This window comes from Lepidochelys olivacea (genome assembly GCF_965140295.1).
Source record: "Lepidochelys olivacea isolate rLepOli2 genome assembly, chromosome: 1".
Taxonomy (NCBI): Eukaryota; Metazoa; Chordata; order Testudines; family Cheloniidae; genus Lepidochelys; species Lepidochelys olivacea.
Genome location: NC_140411.1, coordinates 349,989,759 through 350,008,097, shown reverse-complemented (window position 1 = coordinate 350,008,097; position 18,339 = coordinate 349,989,759). Strand labels below are relative to the sequence as shown.

Here is an 18,339-nt window from a genome sequence, read left to right as displayed (position 1 = left end):
ACTCTTTTCCCAGGGCAGAGTGTGTGGAAGGACCGGGGGATCTCTAATGGGCAGCCTGGAAGCGTCAGGTGCACCTCATCACAGCCCCTCAAGAAGGTATTGTCGCTTCTGGGTAAAAATGTGACAAACCTTTTCAGAGAATGAATTAATTCCCCAATGAGAATAAATATTTTGTACTCAAATGGCTTCTTATATTAGTAACCAGTTATAGCAAGATTAATTTATATGTTAATACATTAAAAAAAAGTCTTACTATTCACACCGCACTGGTAAAAGGCTGATTTTGCATTAGATGTTTGCATTTAGATCAGGGGCAGGTAAACTTTTGGGCCTGAGGGCCACATCAGGTTTCTGAAATTGTGTGGAGGGCTGGTTAGGGGAGGCTGTCCCTCCCCAATCAGCCAGGCGTGGCCTGGCCCCCGCTTCTCACCCTCTGACAGCCCCCCGCAGGACTCCTGCCCCATCCAACCACCCTGTCCCCTGGTGGCCCCCCTGGGACTCCTGCCCCATCCACCCCTCCCTGTCCCCTGACCACCCCCGGACCCTCCGCCCCTGACTGCCCCCCGCCACCACATCCAACTCCCCCTCTCCTTCCTGACTGCCCCCCGGGACCCCTGCCCCCATATGCTGACACTTTCTTAAAACAACGTATTAGAATGGGGGGCAGAATCTCATTCTCCCGTGCTGGTCCCTTTTACAGAACCTGCCTGCTGGATTTCCAGTTCAGAGAACGGCCTGGGAGTGGGAGGGACAGCTCAGTGGGTGATTTGGTTGAGCCTTATTAAATAAATAATGGCACTTCAGAGGGCTCTGTTTTGCGCTGCCCAGCTGGGATGTAGACAGGTGGCCTGTTAGAGATTCACTGGAATTGTATTTGTTTATTTGAATAGGAAAAGAACCTTAAAACTTGCAGACTATGGATTACATTTGCCAAAGTGACGAGTGATTTTGGGTACTTGCCTTAAAGGGGCCTGATTTTCAGAGGTCGGGTGCTCAATCATTTAAGAAAATCAGCTGCCTTCAGGGTGTCTCAAGTTGGGCACCCGAAATCACTAATCACTTTTGAAAATGTAGGCCCATTTACACAGCTAGTCTCTGTACCCTCACGGGTGAGAGAGAAACTATGTCAGCATCCTGGGTCTTGTGTACAATAATATGCCCAAATTGAGTGTATTCTCGGGCCCCTCACAACCATGCAGAGAAACTAGTGCACATGCAGCCCTAGCATGAGACGCGCACCAAAGCCATATGCCAGAAGGAGACTGAAGGGACCAATGCCAGGAAAAGTTCCACACACAATGCCCAGTGGTGGAAATTGAGGGAGAGGGGGAGCGCTCCTCGGCCATCTGTTGCTAGGTGGCTGGAAACAGGCAGCAGACATGGGTGAAATGGTAATACCAACCCTTCGGCCTTCTCTAGCGCCTGCCACCGAAAGATTTGAAAACACTTTGGTGGGATTTTGGGGAAAAAAAGCCAAAGTGATTTAAGAACATGAGTCTGTCATGTAAAAACTTCCACCCTTTATTCACACCAGCCACTTGAGCCCCTCCCCTGTGCAGAGTTTGGTAGCTATTAACACCTCTGTTTTACAGACTGGCATTTCTTAGTACCTCTGGTTACCTAAGATAACAAAGTTCCTAGGAGAGAGCCATGACCCAGACTGGGGCTGCCTGAGACTTGTTCACCCTGATACATTTGAGTAGGGCCAAGTTCACTGTGATGTGATCTCCAGTTACACCAGGGATAGAATGGGCCCTGTGTGATGCATAAACACAGCCTATGGCCTTGATCTTGCAAACACTTTACTACTGTGAATAGGCCTCACTTCAATGAGCCTGGTGGTGGTAGTGAAGTTAAGCACATCCATAAGCTTCTGCAGGCTTGAGGTTTGTGTCTCTCGTTGGAGTCTGTTTTTGAAGTTTTTTTGTTGAAGAATTGCCACTTTTAGGTCTGTAATCGAGTGACCAAAGAGATTGAAGTGTTCTCCAACTGGTTTTTGAATGTTACAATTCTTGACATCTGATTTGTGTCCATTTATTCTTTTACGTAGAGACTGTCCGGTTTGGCCAATGTACATGGCAGAGGGACATTGCTGGCACATGATGGCATCTGTCACATTCGTAGATGCGCAGGTGAATACGCCTTTGATAGTGTGGCTGATGTGATTAGGCCCTATGATGGTGTCCCCTGAATAGATATGTGGACACAGTTGGCAACGGGCTTTGTTGCAAGGATAGGTTCCTGGGTTAGTGGTTCTGTTGCGTGGTGTGTGGTTGCTGGTGAGAATTTGCTTCAGGTTGGGGGGCTGTCTGTGAGCAAGGACTGGCCTGTCTCCCAAGATCTGTGAGAGTGATGAGTCGTCCTTCAGGATAGGTTGTAGATCCTTGATGATGTGTTGGAGAGGTTTGAGTTGGGAGCTGAAGGTGAGGGCTAGTGGCGTTCTGTTATTTTCTTTGTTGGGCCTGTCCTGTAGTAGGTGACTTCTGGGTACTCTTCTGGCTCTGTCAATCTGTTTCTTCATTTCTGCAGGTGGGTATTGTAGTTGTAAGAATGCTTGATAGAGATCTTGTAGGTGTTTGTCTCTGTCTGAGGGTTTGGAGCAAATGCGGTTGTATCGTAGAGCTTGGCTGTAGATAATGGATTGTGTGGTGGGTCAGGGTGAAAGCTGGAGGCATGTAGGTAGGAATAGCGGTCAGTAGGTTTCCGGTATAGGGTGGTGTTTATGTGACCATCGTTTATTAGCACCATAGTGTCCATAGTGTCAACTCAGAGAGACACCTGTTTTCCATAGCCTCACTGAAGCGGGAAGACATGCCTTTTTCGTTCAGGGCTCGAGTAGCTGGTATTTGGATCTAGCCATCACTCTTTCAGTGGCTCAGCACCTTCAGGGGATGGTCGTGGTAGCACCTTTGGCTCATGAATATGCAGTCTTGCTAATGCATATGCAGCAGGGCTGTAATTCTTCCGCCTCCTGGCTGTTGCTTTTCGGTATGTTTGTGGGGAGAAATTCTCAGGATGAACTTAAAGCTAAAATCCCAGCTTTACTCAGTTCCCTTACTGAGATCCTTTGGTCCATCAGAGTTTAAGAGGAGTTGAAAGTTGTTTCAAAACTAGTCCAACTATTTTATGTACACGTCTTTCCGCTTTCTGACCCTTTCTTTTGAAAGATAATTTGGCACGTAAGGGTTAGATTTGTCTTGGTAAATGTCCATAAACATGGATTTCACTGCACACTCATGTAACCCTTCTGCCCGTCAGAGTTGGCAGCAACAAGGGCCGGGTTCAATATCTAGGGGTTCCATTCCAATAACACAATGCAAACCGGCTCGAGCCCCCACCCAGTGACCTGGGAAAAATATATACCACCCCCGCTGGGCGCCTCCAAGAGGCAATACTTCCCCTCTCGCAAGCACATAGTCTGAGTGTAGCAAAAGTCTTTTAATAACAGAGAGAAACAATGTGGCATTATGTTGGGGAAACACCACCAACCGGATTCATAACACAACCCATGAGCAAAAACAACCCCACCCCAGGCAAATTGGGGCATGCCCTTTTCCCTTTGGTTCTTGAGTCCAGCAACCCCAAATCACCCAAAGTCCCAAAAGTCCAATGCCCCAAAAGTCCCTGTCCCTGGTCAGGGCAGCCCCAGAGTTCGAAAGTTTATCGGCGGAGCTTTACCTCCCAACCTGGGTGGAAATGGGACGGGGGTAAGAGGCACCTTACGTGATCTGAAGCTGACCGCCCCATAGCTCCATAGCGGCGCTCCGCTCCGCTCCGCCAGCCGCCCCACGAACTCCTTCGCTCAGCTGCGCTCCGCTCCGCCAGCCGCCCCACGAACTCCTTCGCTCAGCTGCGCTCCGCTCCGCCAGCCGCCCCACAAACTCCTTCGCTCAGCTGCGCTCCGCTCCGCCAGCCGCCCCACAAACTCCTTCGCTCAGCTGCGCTCCGCTCCGCCAGCCGCCCCACGAACTCAGCTCCACGGCCCACAAGCAGCTCCTGCCATCCACACACTGCTCCGCGTCGAACTGCTTCACCAGCCGCCCCGCAAACTGCTCCACAATATATCTTCAGGCTCCCCCACTACTTAACACAACACTCAGTGATTTCAGCTCTTAGGTGAATTCAGCTTATAGTAGGGGAGCCCCAGTGCTGGTGCACTGTCAGCCCAAAGTGAGCTCAGCAGCCTATAACTAGACTTCTAATGAAATCAAAATTAGCTCTGATATTCCACAGTGGAGAGAGGAGGAAGTGCAATCAGCATGTAAGGCCCTCACCAAGGGGCCCATGCCACCAAGTACTACTACTTGTCCCCAGCCTCTCTCCATTCACACAGTTTTGGAACCCATGACCCTTGCCTAGCGAGTGCTACTTAGTTGATGGTGAATCCCTCCATCATAACAAAAGGCCACGTACAGTTCCAAGCACAGTTCCCATAATCAGGGTAATAACAATTTATTCTTCCTGCCCCAATAACAGAGACACTGGGGATCCCACAGCAGCCAAAGTGACCATTTGGGCAGCTATGGTCTCATTCTAGGCGTGGTGGGTGTGCCTATGCAAATGAGATCGGCCCCTGAAGTTCTTTTCCACAACTTGCCACACCTCACCACCAGATGTCAGGGTGGAGCTCATCCTGACACTGCTTACACTCACAAACCAATGAAACGCGATTTCCATCCAGGATAACCCAAATGTACAGACAGACAAAGAAAGGCAAACGCTGCTTGAAAAGCTCTTGGAGTTTGATGTGAGGCTATTCCCTTTGCATGCTTTGGGAGGGAGGGAGGAGGAGCGGGGGGCGGTGCGCTGGGGGGAGTTGGAGAAGAGGGGGGCGGGGGGGACTTGGGGGAAGGGGGTGGATGGGGCGGGGCGGGGTCCAGCACCGAGCACTCACCCGGAATGGGAGGAGCGGCGGCGGAGGTAAGAAGCGGCCCGGGCTGCGAGCGGCTTCTTCCGTCTGTCCCGCTCCGAGCTGGGGGGTCCCCTGACCGGGGCGGGCGACGTGTCTCTCCCAGCTCCCCTTAACGGTGGGGGAGGTGTCCCGTCCCCGTCCCCGTCCCCCCGCGCTTCTCTGGCCCATGGTTAATTTCTGGGACGTTCCCGGGGGCCCGCTAAGCGCGGTGGGACCCCAGCCGCACCCCCTTCCCCCAGGACAGAGCCCGCCGGGGATCAGAATCAGGATCGGGATCCCCCCGAGCGGGCTGTGGGTGGCGAGCGGAGGGAGTCACGCCTGGGGCGGGAGGGTGTCCCCAGTCTTGGGTGGGGGAGACACAGCCCGACCCCTGCCCCCTTACTAGCGATGGGCGCCCTCCGCTCCGCTGGCGCCTGGGGGGTTCCCGGCAAGCGGCGGGGATGGCGCTGCTGGCCAGCCGGCTTCATCCCCCAGCCCTTCCTCCCCCGCCTTCGGCCGGCGCTGGGCTGCGTCTTGCTCTGGGGAGGCTGAGCGACCTGGTGCTTTGTTTAGCCGAGTCTCTTTCCAAGTCTGCCGGGGCCCCCCCGCTGAATGCCCGCTTGCCTGTTTTAATATACAAACGCATCTAGGCGGGGACTGTGAGAGTTTGGAAAGGAGGAGATGAGGGGGCCATGGCAGCCCTCTTCAAATACTGGAAAGGCTGCCTCAAAAAAGAGGGAGAAAAGTCGTTCTCCCTTACCGCGGAGGGCAGGACAAGGGGCGATGGGTGCAACTGCAGCCCGGCAGATTTGGCTGAAATCTCAGGAAACACTTCCCAACCGCCAGAGCCGTGGGACCCTGGGACAGGCGCCTCGGGAGGTCGGGAAATCCCTTTGCTAGCGGTTTTGGAAAGGAGGCTGGGTAGCCACCCGTCCGGGATGGGTTAGACCCAACAAATCCTGCATCTTGGCAGGGGTGGACTCCATGAGCCTTGTGTTCCCCTCTAACCCTATGGGTCTGTGATTCTAGCCCCGTAAAAAGAGATGGCCTCAGGATGGACCATAGGTATGAAGGCAGGATGGCCCATGGAAAGAAGTGAACTACAGTGGACATTCCCACATCTAAGGTGGAAGAAAAATTTAGAGAGTTTATTGTGCTCAAAGTAGGAGGACCGGATAATTTCCATCAGGGTGGGTTTGATTTAAATCAAATTGATTTAAATCACGATTTAAACCACTAGTCAGGAAGACTCCGTTTAATCATGGATTTCTACGCAAAAGTGCATTCTTGTTGGTGGTTATAACCTTAATACATATTCTTCACAACTGGGAGAGAGATGTAGGTTTCATTTATAGAAGGGACAGGCTCTACATTTTTAAACAGTGATTTATTTTGAAACCCTTTCAGGTTTAGTTTTACAGCTATATCAGACAATGATTGTTTGGTTATTTCATTTACTAGAGGTAACTGAAGCAGATAGTTATGAAGCCATTGGGAGGTGCACTATCTCCAATTCAACAGGTTAATCATGAATATTTGGGGGATTTTCTTGCCAGGCTGTATTTGGAGAACATCACCAGACAGACATTTAAATTGTTTTATTTAACTAAAAACAACAACATTAAGTATTCCGGATTTTTTTCTTCAACAGCAAACATATAATATTGTAACAAAACAAGCACCTGAATTTTTGAATTTAGTTAAACAGTCACGTTTTTTAAAATCAGGTTTGCTTTTGTTAGATTGTTTTAGACTAAAATAGTTACATGAAATCAATTTTTAAAAAACAACAGCAACCACCGTTTTTGCTCTTAACAAGCAACATGCTTGGAGACGCAAATCCACAGTTCGAGAACTGCAAAACTCAGCATCTGCATGGCCCGGGCGCGGAGTGAGCGCGCTGCGGGTCTCTACTTTACGCACACACGTGTGTGTTGGCTCCCGACTGGCAGTGACTGCAAGCAAAAGAGGACTTGGGCCAGGAGATCTGACGGGAAAGTGCATGCCCAGGAAGCGGCTTGTGAGAAGGGCAGGGCGGATTTGGTGCAGTTTCACTTTCTTGCGTCTCGTGTGAAATCTGCGAAGGGGCAGGACCTGGCTAAGTACTCGTTTACATTAATGTAATGGGAGGGAGATTCCCAAACCTGAGCCGTCCTTTGTAGGTGACAAATCTGAGGAATTGTCACAGATTGAAGTGACACTAGAGGAGGGTTTGGAATTAATTGAGACACGTAACAGGAACAAGTCACCGGGCCCAGATGGCATTCACCCACGAGTTCTGAAAGAACGCCAATGGGAAATTGCAGAACTATTAACTATGGTTTCTAACCGGTCCTTTAAATCAGCTACTGTACCCAGTGACTGGAAGATAGCTAAGGTAACACCAATATTTAAGAAGGGCTCTAGAGGTGGCCCAGCAATTACAGACCGGTAAGTCTAACATCAGTACCGGGCAAATTAGTTGAAACAATCATAAAGAATAAAATTGTCAGACACCTAGAAAAACATAAATTGTTGGGCAAAAGTCAACATGGCTTCTGTAAAGGGAGATCATGTCTTACTGATCTCTTAGAGTTCTTTGAGGGGGTCAACAAACATGTGGACAAGGGGGATCCAGTGGACATAGTGTACTTAGATTTCCAGAAAGCCTTTGACAAGGTCCCTCACCAAAGGCTCTTACGTAAATTAAAGTTGTCATGGGATAAGAGGGAAGATCCTTTCATGGATTGAGAACTGGTTAAAAGACAGGGAACAAAGGGTAGGAATAAATGGTAAAATTTCGGAATGGAGAGGGGTAACTAGTGGTGTTCCCCAAGGGGCAGTCCTAGGACCAATCCTATTCAACCTATTCATAAATGATCTGGAGAAAGGGGTAAACAGTGAGGTGGCAAAGTTTGCAGATGATACTAAACTGCTCAAGATAGTTAAGACCAAAGCAGACTGTGAAGAACTTCAAAAAGATCTCACAAAACTAAGTGATCGGGCAACAAAAGGGCAAATGAAATTTAATGTGTGTAAATGTAAAGTAATGCACATTGGAAAAAATAACCCCAACTATACGTACAATATGATGGGGGCTAATTTAGCTACAACTAATCAGGAAAGAGATCTTGGCGTCATCGTGGATAGTTCTCTGAAGACGTCCACGCAGTGTGTAGCAGCAGTCAAAAAAGCAAACAGGATGTTAGGAATCATTAAAAAAGGGATAGAGAATAAGACGGAGAATATATTATTGCCCCCACATCTTGAATACTGCATACAGATGTGGTCTCCTCATCTCAAAAAAAGATAAACTGGCATTAGAAAAGGTTCATAGAAGGGCAACTAAAATGATTAGGGGTTTGGAATGGGTCCCATATGAGGAGAGATTAAAGAGACTAGGACTTCTCAGCTTGGAAAAGAGGAGACTAAGGGGGGATATGATAGAGGTCTATAAAATCATGAGTGGTGTAGAGAAAGTGAATGAGGAAAATGTATTTACTTGTTCCCATACTATAAGAACTAGGGGCCACCAAATGAAATTAATGGGCAGCAGGTTTAAAACAAATAAAAGGAAGTTCTTCTTCACACAGCGCACAGTCATCTTGTGGAACTCCTTGCCTGAGGAAGTTGTGAACTAGGCTATGACTATAACAGGGTTTAAAAGAGAACTAGATAAATTAATGGAGGTTATTAAGTCCATTAATTGCTTTTAGCCAGGATGGGTAAGGAATGGTGTCCCTAGCCTCTGTTTGTCAGAGGGTGGAGATGGATGGCAGGAGAGAGCTCACTTGATCATTACCTGTTAGGTTCGCTCCCCCTGGGGCACCTGGCATTGGCCACTGTTTGCAGACAGGATACTGGGCTGGGTGGACCTTTGGTCTGACCCAGTGTGGCCATTCTTATGTTCTTATTAGAAAGTTGCTGTGGTTCTTGCCCCCCGGCCCATTCCCCGAAGCTAATGGTTAAGATGTTGCAAAGGGCTGTGTGGACCCCTTAAACCAGGCTTGTTTCATTAGGAATTGCCTTAAGCTAAGTTGAAGTAAGCCGCTCTTAAACCGAAATACAGTAAGTGTGTGCACAGAGAGCTTGGAACTGATTTGATGAAAAAGCAAGTGGAGAAAACAGACCCACCCTCAGGGACTGAGCATCAGCTGACATAGAAGGGAACAAGGATTGATCTTGACTTAACTTCTAGGTCGACACAGCCATGGGGTGCGGGGCGGGGGGAAGTTCCCTACAGTGGTGCTGGAACAATTTTTATAGTGGGGGTGCGGAAGATGGAAACCATGTGTTTGGTGTTTGTTAGTACTTCAAGCTGGGGGTGCAGCGGTACCCATAATTCCAGCACCTATGGTTTGTGTGTCGCTCCTCACCTCCAGCAGCTGGCCTAAGCCTGCCCCAAGACCCCAGAGGCCAAGGAAGTACAGATGTAAGTGTGGGGGACCCAGGCTTCTCTGAACCGGGTTTAACCCCTCTGAGCCCAGCTCTTATTCTCTAACTTTTTCCCTCTCTTCTCCCCCCTGCCCCCGTCACCTTTTTTCACTTGTGTTCTTTTCTTGCTCTCTGCCTTTTTTCTCCGTGTTTCTCTCTCTTTTTGCATTCTCTCCTGGTTTTTTCTCGCATTCTTCACCCCCCCTCCCCCACACAGACAGAGAGAAGAGATTGTTTTCTTCATTTCCTCCCCCCAATTTTTATTGTCATTTTTGTTTGTAACTTTGTTCACATGTCAGTATAAACAGGCAGCAAAATCCCTTCTCCCAGAAGCTGGAGGGGTGAGTCTGGCCTGGGGGACTTCAGTCTGCCTGTCCCCTGATGTCTGTCCCGTTCAAAGGTTTTGATTGCAGCCATCACTGTAGTATCTAAGGATTCTCCTGCTCGGCTTTTAAAATGATGCCCCATCTGACATTGTGAAAGGTGGATGCCTGGACGTTGCACGGGTAGGGGAGCATATGAACGTGGGGGGATGGGGACAGATGGTGTTGCATGCCAGTGGATTCATATCTGTGAGACGTGCACATCCTGGGTGGGGCACGTGTGTACGAGGAGATGGCTTAGTCCAGGACAGTATTCAGTATTGCATCACCCCATACGAGTTCAGCTGAGTGATGCTGGACCTGCTTCCTCCTGGTCTGACACCGATGACTAATCCGTGCCATTGTGTCATTGAACACAGCTGTTGGCAGTCGGGCTCAGACATGGTGGAATTTTGCTCCTGCATGAATGAGTCGCTGCTACCTGGCTAACGCATTTCTCCTCCCAGTCGCAGGAGTGAAGCACTAGAGGAATGTGCATAGGCAACTTCTTACCCTGAAAAGTCACACTGAAGCCTGTGTCAGCTCAGACATGGTTACACCCTGCCCCCTTTTTGCCCCCATCAATTCTAGTCTCTTGTCTGTAGTCTAATCTGTTCCTGGGCTGCGGGGTGCCAGCAGCCCGCATGCCAACAGCTTCCTATGGATGGTTGAAATATGTGAGGAAGACTTATTCACGAAAGTCATGGCTTTACAAGTTCAGGCCTTTGCTGGACTCCTCTTTACACAATGGAAGGAGAACTATTATGTCCTCTATGGCTGCAGATGCTGGGCCAGTTTCTCCATGTCCTGCATTTTGTGTAGTCACTTGCAAAGGAGAAAGTTCAAATTAGAATAGCAGAGATTTTCACTCCCTTTGCATTGGTGTTACTGACCATGCAAGTGCAGGGCACTGGTGATGTCACGGCAGAGTTAGGAAGGCAGGTGCAGCCTTACACCATATAATGGCAGACAGCTAAAACGTGACACATTTTATAAGTGCTTGTATACAAATGCTAGATGTCTAAATACTAAGATGGGTGAACTGGACTGTCTGGTATTAAATGAGGATACTGATATAACAGGCATCACAGATGTGACCAGCGCCTATCATGCTGACCAACAGAGTCTCGTCTGTTTCCTTGTGTTCCTCCTGGCTGGGTCCCACTGTTGTCTCTTCTCTCATACTTAAACTGTGAACTCTTTGGCTATGTCTACACAGCAGCTGGCAGCCAGCCTCCCGGCCTGGGTAGACAGAATCATGCTCACAGGGCTCGAGCTAGCATGCTACCAGTAGCCATGTAGCTGTTGTGGCTCGGACCATAATTTGGGTCCTCCAGCCCACCTGACCCCTGGGTCTGAGCCCAGGTGGCTCGCTGGAGTCTCTTCTGGAGCTGCGAGGCCCACGCTGCTATTTTTAGCGTGCTGGCTTGAGCCTCGCTGGTGTAAGTCTGTCTGCCCGGGCTGGGGGGTGCACTGCCAGCTGCAGTGTGGCCGGTCCCTGGCCCCCACGGGCATGTCTTCCCGTGTGTGTGCACAGCACCCGCACAATGGGGCCCTGGTCCATGGTGGGGTCCCGAGGCACTGCCATAATATTACTGATAAATTATCCTGTAAAATGACCCAAGCGCTGAGCTGGCCTCTCTTCCGAAGCGGATCAGCTTGCCAGGGTTACTAGGACGGTTTGGACTTTCTGTGCTGGAGTCCTGCAGACGTATGTGATGGGATGACATTATTTATTTTAACAAGCAGGTCAGAAGAGGGTCTGAAAACCAACGACAGAAATGGCAGCGCACAGCAGCGTTTGGGTATTGGCTGGACTTTTGCCCGTTGTCCTGGCAGGTAAGGTGACTGATCTACTCTCTTGCTACCTTTTTACCAAACTGGAGAAAGTCCCACTGTTTCCCCTCATGTCTCTGCAGCTCTTCAAACACTCTTGTCTTCAGTGTCCCTGACTTGCAACCCTGATGTCATGGGGGTAACCGGGTGGGCGGCTCCGTGCTAATAGGTCTCATTGCTGCAGGGCAGCTGCTCCCGGAGCTGGCTCCGTGCTCTTGCTCAACTTTCTATGGATACGTAAATGCACCCAGCCCTGCTTCCTGCCCCTCTGTGTACCCAGCCAGTGCTTGGTCTGTGGGTTCAAAACCCAGCCTGTGAGAGTTGTTTGGGGGTCAGTTGTCACTCTGCATCAACCCCCCCCTTCCCTCCTCCCCCACACCCCAAACCTGGCTATAGGCCAAAGAATGAAAATGGGCCTGTACAGAATGGGGGAGGAGGGACTGTGGAGTCAGTATACGGAGCAAAGCACACGGCGAGGTGTGGCCCTCACATGACGGATGGGAAATAGAAGCTTCAGTACAAACATCTGGCCACTTCCCTTCACACCTGCACTGCCTCCGTCCAGCACATGCTAAAATGATGTGCCTTCCCCCACTCTGGCTGTCCCTGCACCAGAATCCTGCTAACTAGGGTTGTCAACTCTGACTGAAGCTATTCCAGGAGATAATTCCCTCCCCGCCCCCCACGACAATGTCATTTTATTAAAATATCCCATTAAAATCTCCTGGGCTGGTTTCAATAGTCACCGGGAAATCGATGCCGATTCCCCCTCGAGACTCCAGGCCAAGCCTGGAGCGTTGGCAACCAGAATCCTAACCCCTCCTGCCCCCCGCTGTGTCCTCTCCCAACCCTCAGACCTGTTCTCCTGCACAGCTCACGGGCAGAACGTTTATTACGGTTCTGGGGAAGCAAAACAAACCAAGTGACCTGCTTCTACCTGGGGATTTCCCAGTGTGCTTTGCCTTCCGGGTGTCTGCCTTTTCGACTCTTTCGGACAGGGGTTGTTTCTGTACTGTGCTGTATTGTACACTGGCTGGGGAGAGGGGACGACCCCAGGTGTTGTAGGGCGGTGAGGTTAATTCAAGTAAGGGGCAAATTGGTAAGAATTAAAGTTGTTGATAATCTGCCACAAAAGCAGTGACGTCCAGGGTGCAGGCCCGCTTTCCCGGGAAGGGTCTCATTTTTGGAAAGCACTTGAATTAATCACAACCTCTGGGTAGGTGATTTCTCCACTTTGCAGATGGGGAAATTGAACTGAAATGACTTGCACGAAGCCCCACCGCTAGTCAGTAGTGAAGCCGGGAGTCCTGCGGCCTGGTCTGCACTGCAGAGTTAGATCGACGTGAGCTGCCTTGGGCCACACGAGCTGTGGAAATGTCTTTGCTTCCGTTTGGCTCCCGCCGACGTAAGCGCCTCTCGGTGCTGATTTAGTAACACCACCTCCCCGCGCGGCAGAGGCAAGGTTGATGGAGTTAGGCCGATGCCGTGTCAGTGTAGACACAGCGTCGCTTGTGCCGATTGTTCCTGGCTCTCCAGAACCGTCACACAATGGCCCACGCTGACAACAGAATCGCAACAGCGCACCAGGTGAGAACGCGCACGGCCGACACAAGGGGCCACGTGTGCGCCTCAACTGCGGTGGCTGTATGTTGATGTACGTTAGGTTGACGTAATCTGCCCTGGTTCTTCGGCCAGCCCTACACGACAGACTCACGCGGGTATAACTGCATTGCTCAGAGCTGTGAAATATCCCCACCCGCAGCAACGTAATCCTGCAACCGAACCCCCGGCGTAGGCGAGAGCTGCTCCCGTCACCGAGCTACCACCTCTGGCGGAAGTGGATTAACCACGCTGGTGGGAGAAGCTCTCCCGTCGGCCTAGGAGCACAGCGTCACTGCTGCAGCCTTACAAGTGTAACCTGCCCTTGGTCTTTCCTCTCTAGTACAGAGTCTGCACCCTACAAATCACTTTCTTTTCCCTCCAGCTGGGAAGCACTGGGTGTAAAAATATGTGATGAAACCACTCATGCCAAGCTCCTTTAGTTTCTTTCTCTGACACCACAGCTGGGTGGGCAGTGGAAACGAGGTGGTAACACAGCAGTGCCCGTGATTAAACTCCCCGTAACTCCACTAACTTCGGGGGGTTGCCTGGGCTGTGTTTAGCCAATGGAGCGACTTCTTCATGCTGTTCTAGGACTTTACAAGTTCTTCCCCTTCTCTCTTTGTACACAGGAATTGTCCTCTCACATCAGACCAGTCGTCCATTTAGCACAGTAGCACGTGGTCCAGAGAACAGTAAAAGAACCAGCCTTATGGGTTGACCCCATCACAGGGGTTTGCTCCCTGCTAGTGGCGCCTCCTGCTGGCCGTCCTGGAGATTAGCTCCAGCCAGGCATTGCGCCCTCCGCTCGCGGTGCCTCTCCTGTCGTCCTCTAGCCCTGCGGACCCCTCTCCCTCTCCAGGAACTGCAGCCTCCTCTCCATCACTCGGTCAACTGGGCACGTCGCCATACATGTCCCCCCCTCCGCCTTCCAGGGTATCAAAGTCTCTCTTGACAAATGGGCTCTGGCAATCTTCCTGCTCCTTGCCCTGCTCATGCCACGTCATCAGTGGCTGGTCGCGGGCCCCGGGCCCGCTTCTACTCCAGATCCTGGCTCACAGGCCTTCTCATCGGGAGCCAAGGTTCGACTTACCCCATACCTTGCTGCTTTCCCCCTGAGCCTTGCCTGCCTCTCTGGCTCTCCCCCTTCTCTGGGCTCCCCAAGCCACAGTCCCAACTCCCCCCTCTCAGGGAGTAACCATGGACTACCCACTGTAGCCCCAAACACACCTCCCTTCTGCCAGGGAGCGAGTTCAGACTTCTGCCCTGCAGCCCCCTTCTGCTCTCAGCTCCTGGACTTTCTACAGGCCCTGCCTGTTCCTGACCAGCTGAGCCTCATTTAATCAACCCCCACTCCCTGGCTCCTCCTCCAGGTGCAGCTTGGGCAGTTACTTGGCCCACCTACCACCTTTGCCCCTTTAGGCCTTGTGTGGGGTGGACACCCTGTCACTCCCCCCATAGTCCTATTTCTGCATGTCTTTTCCATATCCCTGAACCAGCCTCCCAGATGGAGGAGTTTTATCCCTTATTAATCCTGTTTTATGCAACACTGCCTTCGAGACTTATTGGAATAATAGGAAAATCCTTTGTTTGAGTCCTGGAGGAAGCTGCTCCCCTAGGCGAGACACCTGTAGCTTCCGGGAAACTTCCCTGACCTGAGAAAGAGGGTACCAGAGTTCAGGTCTCCTGTCTAGCTGCTGTTCTTAGTCCCATGCATGTATTGCCCAATGCCACGAACCCCAGCCTTTGCAGGCAGCTGCTGAATGCCCCCACCACACCAACATTTCAAAACAATAATCTAGAAGTGAGTTCAAAGCAGCTCACAGCTGACCCCGAACTCGGGTCTCTGTCATGACAAACCCTGATCTTATCACCGCACCCCACTGGTTTTCAGAGTGGGGAGCCAAACCAGGTTTAGTCTCTCTAACTTCTCCCGGAGCCAGGGAGAGAATCCAGGATTCCTGAACACCAGGATTCTACTGATGACTAGTAAATGGTTGTGTAGCCCATTGGGGTTGTCTGTCAAGGCCTCCGCTGGTGGCTGGCCTGCAGAGGAGCTAGCAATTACTCCAGGGCCCTGTAGCTCAAATAGCGAGGTCCTAGCACAGGGCTCTGATGGTCAGGGGCTCAAGCCCTGCTGCTGGTCTCTGGGTTGGGAAGGAACGGGATGGCTGCATGTCATTCACACGGTGCAAAGGCCTCTGTAAAGGAGATGATGTACTGAACTGTGATGAGCTGTACATCCTGGTGGGAATCTGCACGCATCAGGCATGTGTTACATATTTGGCTTGTATAACTGAATGGGGGGACGTGGGGTTTTGTGACGCATCCCTGTATGGTCACGCCCCACAGGTGGAGAGTCTGTGACAGCTCACTGCTTGTGAGCCTGGCTCTTTACAGCTTTTACAAAAGACTCGCTCCCGCTTTTTTCTCTGAGGTCGTTGGTTCAATCCCCGTTGTCAGCCAACCTGGTGACTGTCCCGCTTGCAGCTGTCCCACTCCGGCATGTTTAAAGGTTGAGAGGGGGGCTTCATTCTGGCAGAAGTGGGGATCCCAGAGGCAGGGGGGTGCAGTAGGTCTGCACACACATGATTTCTTGAGATGTCACTGCCTCCCACGCCCTTCAGGAGCCGCTTCTGCAGGAAAGTGTCCCCCCGGCAGGTGCAGGTCTCTTACTCACTGAGCAAAGCCCTGCTGTTGGCCTCAGCAACGCTGGGGTGTTCTGGTCTGATCCATAATGCATGGAATGTGTGGCGATGGATCTGCTGCCAGCCAAGCCTCTGGGGTTTCCCTGCGAGTGTGATGACACTGGGGAACCTATTGCTGTTGGAGGTCTGTCAAAGATGGGAGCTGAGCATTGGCGTGTGTTATCGACAGCATTGTGGACAAGATGAGGATGGACAGGAACGCAGGGGCCGTTCTCCTTACCTACGTCCCTCTGTGCTTTTAAGGCTTCGGGTGGACGGGTTATGTCCTGAGGCAACTTAGCTGCCCCTGAACCTTTGGTTCTTGACTTCTCATTAGAATTAGCACTGTGATCCCAGCCAGCCACGGCCCTAGAGGCTGTATCCCTTGACAAGGGTAATAGAAATTGTTTCAGCTGACTTTGAGTAATGCCATGTCCTTCTTCTCTCTTTCAGGCTGTGACCATGTCGGAATTGAAGCGGATGTCGGTGAAGATGTGCTCCTGCCCTGCATTGTCAAACGTGGAGACGCTATCAGTCTTTCAAACCCTACAGTTAACTGGCAAGTTAACTGGTTAAATGGGAGTTGTGAAGTCGTGAACAGCTTCCACTATGGCCAGAACCATCCAGAGTATCAGTGTGGACAATATAAGGGGAGAACGGAGTTCTCTTCTCAGGGATTGTCCGATGGCAACGCTTCTCTCCTCCTGAAGAATGTGACCCCTGCTGACTTTGGGAACTACACCTGTCATGCCAGTTTATATGAGAACACTCCCCAAACTTTACAGATTGTCCTGCTTATGCAGAAAAAGACCCAAGGTAGGTCAGCGACGTTCCCTTATCAACGGTGCTGTGATGGTTGTCCTTTCAGTGAGAACCCCACGAGCCCTTGAGCATAATTTTGAAGCAGGAGCCTGCTGTGATAATGTTTCGTCCAAGTTTTATAAAGTAAATACATGGTTAACATGAGTTAAAAAGGCCAGGGACACTTCCTTGTGAAGAATCTGTGCAGCAGATCATGCTCGAGCTGTGAAAATGTCAGGTTTTGATGGAACTTTAGAGGCAGTGATTTATCATGTATTTCTGGCAGTGCCCAAAATGTGCTGCGATTGCTAACATCTTTCCAAACAAAAATAAGGCACAATTTATGGACTGGACAATGTTAAGGTCGGATGCAGGGCCGTGCTTAGGATTTATGGGGCCCTACACAGTATTATGAAACTGGTCCCCCTATGCCCGACTTGCTCTTAGCAACACAAACATAAGCTGACAGTAATGGAAACCTTGCCACGTGCCCTTTATTAAAACCATCCTAAACTAATTAAGCTCACTATGAAGCTGAGGGACTATACTTGCACTAAAGAAGTAGCACTATAGAAAAAATTCTGATTTATTGACAGAATGATACAAATAATATAATGTTTTGAATTTGTCAACATTTTATTGGACATTTCTATGAAGAGGTATTGAAACAAGGATTTGCTTTTAATTAAAAGCAATCTTTCTTGCCTTTTTGGCTGCAAAATCAGTAATAATATCATCGTATGACAAAGACAAAGTGATGTCTTGTTCGATTGCAAGAATAGCAAGACCAGTCAAGCGTTCCTGACTCACTGTAGAGTGGAGATAGTATTTTTAAAAGTTTTCTCATTCGTTGGAGTGTAAGTACTTTAGATTTGCCTCATTCAGCTTTCTAGAACTTTGGCAACAGGCCTGAACAATGGGCTGCTAGTGCTAGAAAGATGGATGTTTTCTGTGCTAGGCGAGCAAGCTGTAGCTGGGGAGAAAATAGAGTCCTGAAGCAAACTGTAAGTGGGAGCTGAAACCTCCGTTGTCTACACATAGTCATTGGTCAATCAGAGCAGTGCAACTGATTCAGTTTCATGCCTTTGTAGATGAGGGTAGGCTGGTGGACCCCCATTGCCACTTTGGGACAAAATTGGCCACCCCCAGTTCCGTTTGTAGCCCTTTGCTCAGGGATCGGTGTGTTCCTCAGCATCCATCTGTGACGAAGTGGGACTGTTCTTAATGTTTCCTCTGAATAGTGTGGGGGTGCCTCAGTTTTCTCTAGGCAGTTCTTAAGTATCTAGGGGGTGGAGTAAGGGTGTATGATCATTGCAGAGCCCTAGAGGGCAGGTGTGTGCAGGAGTCTGGACACAGAGAATGGCCGACACCCTGTTTCCTGGCCACTGATGGCCTGGGCCCTCCCCCCCTGCAAGGTGAGAGCTGAAGGGTTGGAGAACAAAGGAATCAGGTGACCACCTGGCCCGGGAAAGGAACAAAGCCCAGAGGAGGAGGGGCTGGAGGGAGTTTCAGTTTGGGGCTGGCTGGGACATGGAGTGAAGTGCAGACGTGGTTGTCTGGCTCACTGCCCCCCAAAATGGACCCAGCTGAGGGGTCCCGTTCTCTGCACCTGCAAGCTCTGTGTTAGACCATGTTCCTGTCGTCTAATAAACCTTCTGTTTTACTGGCTGGCTGAGAGTCCCGTCTGACTGCGAAGTTGGGGTGCAGGACCCTCTGGCTTCCCCAGGACCCCGCCTGAGCGGACTCGCTG

General features: G+C 50.5%; 1 long non-coding RNA gene across 1 annotated transcript; it reads left to right on the top strand.

Moving 5' to 3' along the window:
- Nucleotides 1-3,443: 3,443 nt before the first annotated feature.
- LOC311532296 lies at nucleotides 3,444-18,119 on the top strand. Its single transcript, XR_014714362.1, has 3 exons — nucleotides 3,444-4,747; nucleotides 11,416-11,505; nucleotides 16,242-18,119. It is a non-coding gene; the product is annotated as an uncharacterized lncRNA (long non-coding RNA).
- The last annotated feature ends 220 nt before the right edge of the window (nucleotides 18,120-18,339 follow it).